The sequence below is a fragment of the Leiobunum rupestre genome, chromosome 5 (genome assembly GCF_980474605.1).
Source record: "Leiobunum rupestre chromosome 5, qqLeiRupe1.1.hap1, whole genome shotgun sequence".
NCBI lineage: Eukaryota > Metazoa > Arthropoda > Arachnida > Opiliones > Sclerosomatidae > Leiobunum > Leiobunum rupestre.
In genome coordinates this window covers 43,871,960-43,878,209 of record NC_143388.1, presented here as the reverse complement: position 1 = coordinate 43,878,209, position 6,250 = coordinate 43,871,960, and positions in this window count along the sequence as shown.

Sequence of the window (6,250 nt, the reverse complement as noted above, 5' to 3'; positions counted from 1 at the left end):
CCACGACTAGTGTAGAAGTTATAGTAATTATTTAGAAAAACAACGGTTTATCGTACACTATAAAACTCTTTTTATTTAAAAAGAAACAAGTTGGCAAGCCAAAATATACCTCTCCTCGGAAGAATTGTCCCTAGTGGTATTAATTTCTCGAGATAACCCTTAAAGATATATCTCCGCAATTTAGAGTTATTTGTTAAAAATATTAACCCATTTCTATCCCGCCCGGTATAAAATTTTAATTATAATTAAAATAATTGAGACGAAACGACCAATTTTAATTTATTCAGAATATCATAAGTTAAGTAGTTACAACAGTAAGTTAGACGTACTATAACAATGCACAATTGAATTAAACCCTTTTACAGAACAAGTTTATCAGTTAAATATAATACGAAGCAAATTTTAATGAAAGAAATATCTACAGAGGCTTTTTGGAATTAATCGCTTACGAAATACTTGCCGCATCTTTAACGCTCATTTTATTTCAACACTCGCCCTTGATGAAGATACCGTAGATATCTGGTAGTGGACGACTCGTTCACTTCCTGTTGACGTTGTGACGCATACCACATGAAAAAGACCAATGCCGTCCAATTTCCAATATCATATAATGACTCGCACACCCAAGAAATCATTGACTGCGTTAGAAATCGTAGATATCCAAATATCCACACCAAATGTATTTACAAGAAGCAAAAACCTTACCATCAACAAAGCACAGAGAGCCACTTGACTAACCGCCAGCTCTTAAAGCAATTAACGTTAAATTATCTCCTTTGAATTAACAGAACTATATATAGGTCGTTAAAAAAGTGGACCACCCACAGGGTCTACCCTTTAACCCTCTAATCTCGGCTGACTGCGCTAAAACAAGATTTAACCTTTAAAAAATACCAGATTAGGCCTTGATAAATTCATTAATAAAAAAAGACTTTATTACCTATTATGCTTACGATGCCTGTCTTAATTTCAGTGAATCTAAGCAGCTATCGGTGGTTCTGTGGTAGAGCGCTCGACTGCCAAGCCGAATGGTCTGGGTTCGAAACCTGGGTGGCGCATTTGTTTTTAATCAATAAAGAAACGCTAAATTAGAATTTCTTCGATGCAATAATTTCAATTTCAATTCTATTTCAATTAAACCAAAATTTCGTACTCTATTAAATACGCTTCCGATAAAGCTGAAGGTCTAATTTTCAATAAGGCGTAACAAGTGTCGGTGGTTCTGTGGTAGAACGTCCGCCTGTCAATCAGGAGGTCTCGGGTTCAAATCCCGCCCGATGCGATCGCAAATTGATACTAAGACGAATACCGTGTACAACTGGTGGAAACCCTGCCATTGGACGTTGAGAGGTAGCATTACACTCAGCACTCAGTCCGTCCCAAAGTCATTAAGAAGAAGTTGGAGAGAAAACGCCCATATAAACACAACAGACTCAACATGCACAACCATCAGAACACAAACACAACAAATTCAACACTCACAACCTACGCATAAACATTACAAAAACGTAATACACCAAACCGTCACGACGGTGAGCGAAAAAACACCATCCAAACCAAACCGCAAATGCATCCGTTAACGCTCACCGTCACACGGTGGTTTTGCCAACCCTTTGAGAAACTGCGTATGCAGTGATTACACTTTGCACCGAAAATGCGAACGCGTTCGCAGTCCTGACAGACAGACAGACCCACCCACAGACAGACACGGTCGTTGTATAACCCCTCCTAGGGGACTTTGTCCCCTCGGAGAGGTAAAAAGGGTTGCGTTACATGTTTCGGCAGTGGCGATTATGCCGCCGTTGTCAAACGCGTGTTACAAATCGATTTGTAACACGCGTTTGACATATAGTTGTTAGCTTCCTTGCATTAAGTGGAAAAATTAGCCAAGTTTGATTTTTTTGTGGAATAGCCTAAAAACATACTATACTATCGAATTAGGCTTGTCTTCAAAATTTCTTACGTGTAATTCCATTATTTTTCGCTAATTAAATGAAGCGAAAAGTTTTGGTTTTTGTGGCTGAAATCGCGTAAAGATTAGAGTAGTTGGGTTATCTTCCCTAAGGAAATCTAAACGTTTCTTATAACACCACTAAGAAACTTACGTTCCACACAGTTTTAACAACCTTGTAAAATATTTGAAATATTTTTCATTTCAAAATGTTTATACAAATAAGTAAATTTAATATTTTCATGAAATATTTTTGGTTAATAAAGGTAATAACTAAACAAAATTTTTGCAAGTAAGCTTATGAAAACAGGTTTTTTAACCTAATAATTAAATATCGCTTTAATTGCGTCTACATACGTAATAAAACAAATATAATTAATTTAATATTTTACCTTAATAATAGTTAATTATTCTATTTCATTAAAATAGTATAATTTTGAAGAAATGACGCTAATATTTATATTCTACAACGGCAATAAAAATATTGACCAAATAGGTTTCGGAGGCCCACATTTTTGTCACAAATCACCTGCATTTACTGGAATTTACTGTTGCGAAATATGGGGTTAAACCCGTTCTATTTATACTGTCCACGCAGAGCCGCAGACTACCGATTATTTGGATTTCCCAATCGCGTGCTTAAAGCAAAGATACTTGTGGGCTGGTCATTTCAAAGGTTTATCGTGGACTTTAAAGATTTAAACGTGTATTTTTAAAATTGCTAATTTAATTTTAATAATGGGGGAAACTAAAGTAAAAACGCGTAATCTTATAACAATATGTATAATCTGTAATGAGAAGCGTCGAGAAACATTTTCAAAGGCAACACCAAACTCACTGGCTTCCATTAAGAGTTTTTCATCACACTGGTATGGACTTGGGAAACGTTTGGATTCATTCAACCGAATTCAGGAACTCTCGGAAAGTAACTCCAATTTTTATCATCGAAAATGCTACAAATCGTTTTGCAACCAAAGAAACATTGTGAATTCCGAAACTGTACAGGAAAATGTGTTGAATACTTTAAGTTCCAAGAAAAGAGGAAGACCAAGATACAGAGATGAAATCAATCTTTCAGAGACAACGAGAGAAAAGAAAAGATGCAGAATTTCATATAACGAGAAGCTGTGCGTTTTTTGTCAAAAAGAAGATAGCACCGAAACGTTTAAATTATTAATTAAGATGCACACCAAAAAAAGAAGTGGTACGAGCCAGATTAGCTTACTTAATGGAGGATAAAGACGCATTTGCCCAAAATATGCGCTATCACAGAGACTGCCTTCGCTGTGAAACTAAAAATGTAGAACTAGTCACTAAATGCTGTACCAAAGAAATCGATCAAAGCAAGATCTAGAAATGTTTCACGACCTTAATCTTTCGGTTAGCTACAAGAAGGTGGAACGAATTACAAACAATGTAGCCGATTATCTTATCAAGGAGACACTGACTGAAAACGGAATTAGGAAACTACTGCCACCTTTCGTTAAAGAAGGAGTTAGACCCATTTTTGCCACAGATAACATAGACTTTGGCAGCGACGCTGGCTCTTTTCATGGTGCAGACTTGTTAATTGCACAAAAACGAAACGGAGAAGCCCCAATTTTGGGTAAAATGTGCAAATTTTCAAATGTTTTCGAAAGCTCAATTTCAATGCAAAACCATATCAATATTAATTACTTACCCTGCACTAAACCTCATTAATAGGATGGTACTGTTTTAAAGGTTCTGACAGCACTGGATGCTTTGTAAGCAAGGGCCTCAAATCCAATTTCAAAACATTTATGGCATGTGATGAAAAAATATTAGATGCTTTTACCCTCTTTGGAACCACAATACATATGTGTGATAACATCTTGGTGCAAATGGAAAGATACGTCTGTCTTCTTTACAAAACGAACGCAGATTATTCCTTTGGCTCGTTGAAAGAACTTCGTTGGAGTATGTTTGCCAAATCAGGGAAGGATGGTATGCACCTTCCTCCAACGTTGGCTACTTTGGTTCCTCACACCAAAAGAGCTTATTTCCAATCTCTAATTATCAAGAAATCCGACAACCCTTTTTACAAAATTTTAAAATTCGGCTAATTTAGATATATTTTTTTCCAATTTTGGTCAAGTTTGATCAAATTGACCAAAATAAATACTTTGTTTTTCAAAAAATCGCAATTTATCTATACATTAATCCAATTTTAAACAACTTATAAATTTTCCGTCAATTCCTATGAATTTTGATCGAAACTACTGTTTTTACACACAATCCTAAGGATTTGTGTGTATTAGTCTCACGTACAGTGTAGCCGTTGCCGCCGATGCCACCGTGTCACGCATACCTCTTCAACGGTTATAACTAGAAGAGTCAATGATAACTCGTTAAAAAGTACATATATTACCATTGATAGCCTTTCATAAAGTTTTCAAATCGGAGCCCAAGAAGTTGGGAATTTGCCCAATTTACTATTTTCGGTGATTTCCTTTATGTGGTAGATATTTTGTTTAAAATTAAGTCCGATAACGTTAAAAAAAATATTATTGGATAGGTTAGGATTCAGCGGACCTACAACTTCGGTCATATCAGTAAATATTAAATTTAAGTATAGTTTTTAGGGTAATTTACGGGACCCCAGTTTTCGTGGTTTTATATTTCCGCCTAAAAATCTACATATTTAAGTCCGATTTTCATGAAAGTTATATTTTTGAATAGCTGTGGTTTACATATAACCTAGTTTTGTAAAAACGTTGTAAATCCGTGTTTATTGGGGTCTACGCGCCCGTTTCCCTCTGGCGTTTTTCAAGGCCGTTCAGAGTGGGCCGCGCTTTCAACGTATGACCAGAAGTAAAAATTAAGTATGACACTGATCTACCTAGTCTTCGGCGTATGACCAGAAGTAACAATTAAGTATGACACTGATCTACCTAGTCTTCGGCGTATGACCAGAAGTAATAAGTGTGACACTCAACGTAACAAATAAGTGTGATCAGCAGTATAAAATAAGTGTGATCCGAAGTTACAAATAAGTGTGATAAGAAGTAACAAATAAGTATGAAACTAATCGAACTAGTCTTTTTCGTATAACCAGAAGAAATAAGTGTGACACTCAACGGCTGACTAGTAGTAACAAATAAGTGTTATCAGAAGTAAAAAATAAGAGTTACACTGATCGAAGGTATCTTCGATGCTTTCAAAGTATGACTAGAAGTAACAAATAAGTGTAAATTTGTATATATGTGTGACCGTGGATATATTTTGGTTGTGATAACGGCGCTGCAGGTTGCTGTGAATAGCTCAAACAAACTTAACGCATTAGGAGGATTGTGTGTATTCTGACCGTCGTACGTCTTGTTGTCTTTTTGATCAATATTTTTCAATTTTATTTTGTTTTTTCAATTTTGAAAAAAAAACTTTCAATCAATTTTGAAATATTTTTTTCAATGTTTGTAATTTTTTCTCTCACTTTTTTCAAATTTTTGCCATATCGTCAATTTTTATCAATTTTTTATGATTTTGGTATTTTAAATTTTTTTCGATTTTTCAAAACCTTTCCTAGGGGGGACCCTTGGAATATGTCAAAATCCCATGTTATTTTCAATGGGAAAATTTCCATATTATGTTGTTAAAAACATTTTTCGTTGCCATGTCAAACCCGTTGCCAATTGAATAAAATCCCTTTAGGATTTTTCAAGTTACATTAAGGTCTAGCAATCTCCCGAGTTTGAACAAAATCGGTGTGTAACACCTCGGGTCGTCTCCTTGTAAGTTATATGTTTTTTTAAAATGTCCAATGATAGACGAAATTGTCAAAAAATATACCTTTTTGTCCATAGTTTTCCTAATAGTGTCCAAAGTTAGCGAATTGGTGTCTAATTTTAAACCATATTGTCTTTAGTTAGCATCCCCCCCCCCCAGTCCAATTCAATGATCATTTGTCTGAATGCCGGTAAACAGGATCGTATGTTCGAAAACGTATTTGATTTGCCTGAAAAATTTATCACAACCTTTGTTGGTGATTTAGTCGTTCCATTTATAATAACTTTACTGGCGAATTTCATTTGTTCGCATAATCTTTTGTCCGTTTTTTTCGAACATTAGCAATTGGTTGTTTTTTTAAATATTGTGAATATAAGAATATAGAAGACGAGTTTTGGGAGCTGAAATTTTCAAACTAAAGACCCTCAACCACGATGAGGTTGTCTAACAAATTTCAGTACTCTAAAAAGAGTACTTTTAAAGTTATCAGTTGAACATCGCCTTTAACACGTTATCAACTTAACGGCCTTCTGAAATTTGGCCTAACATTGCTCA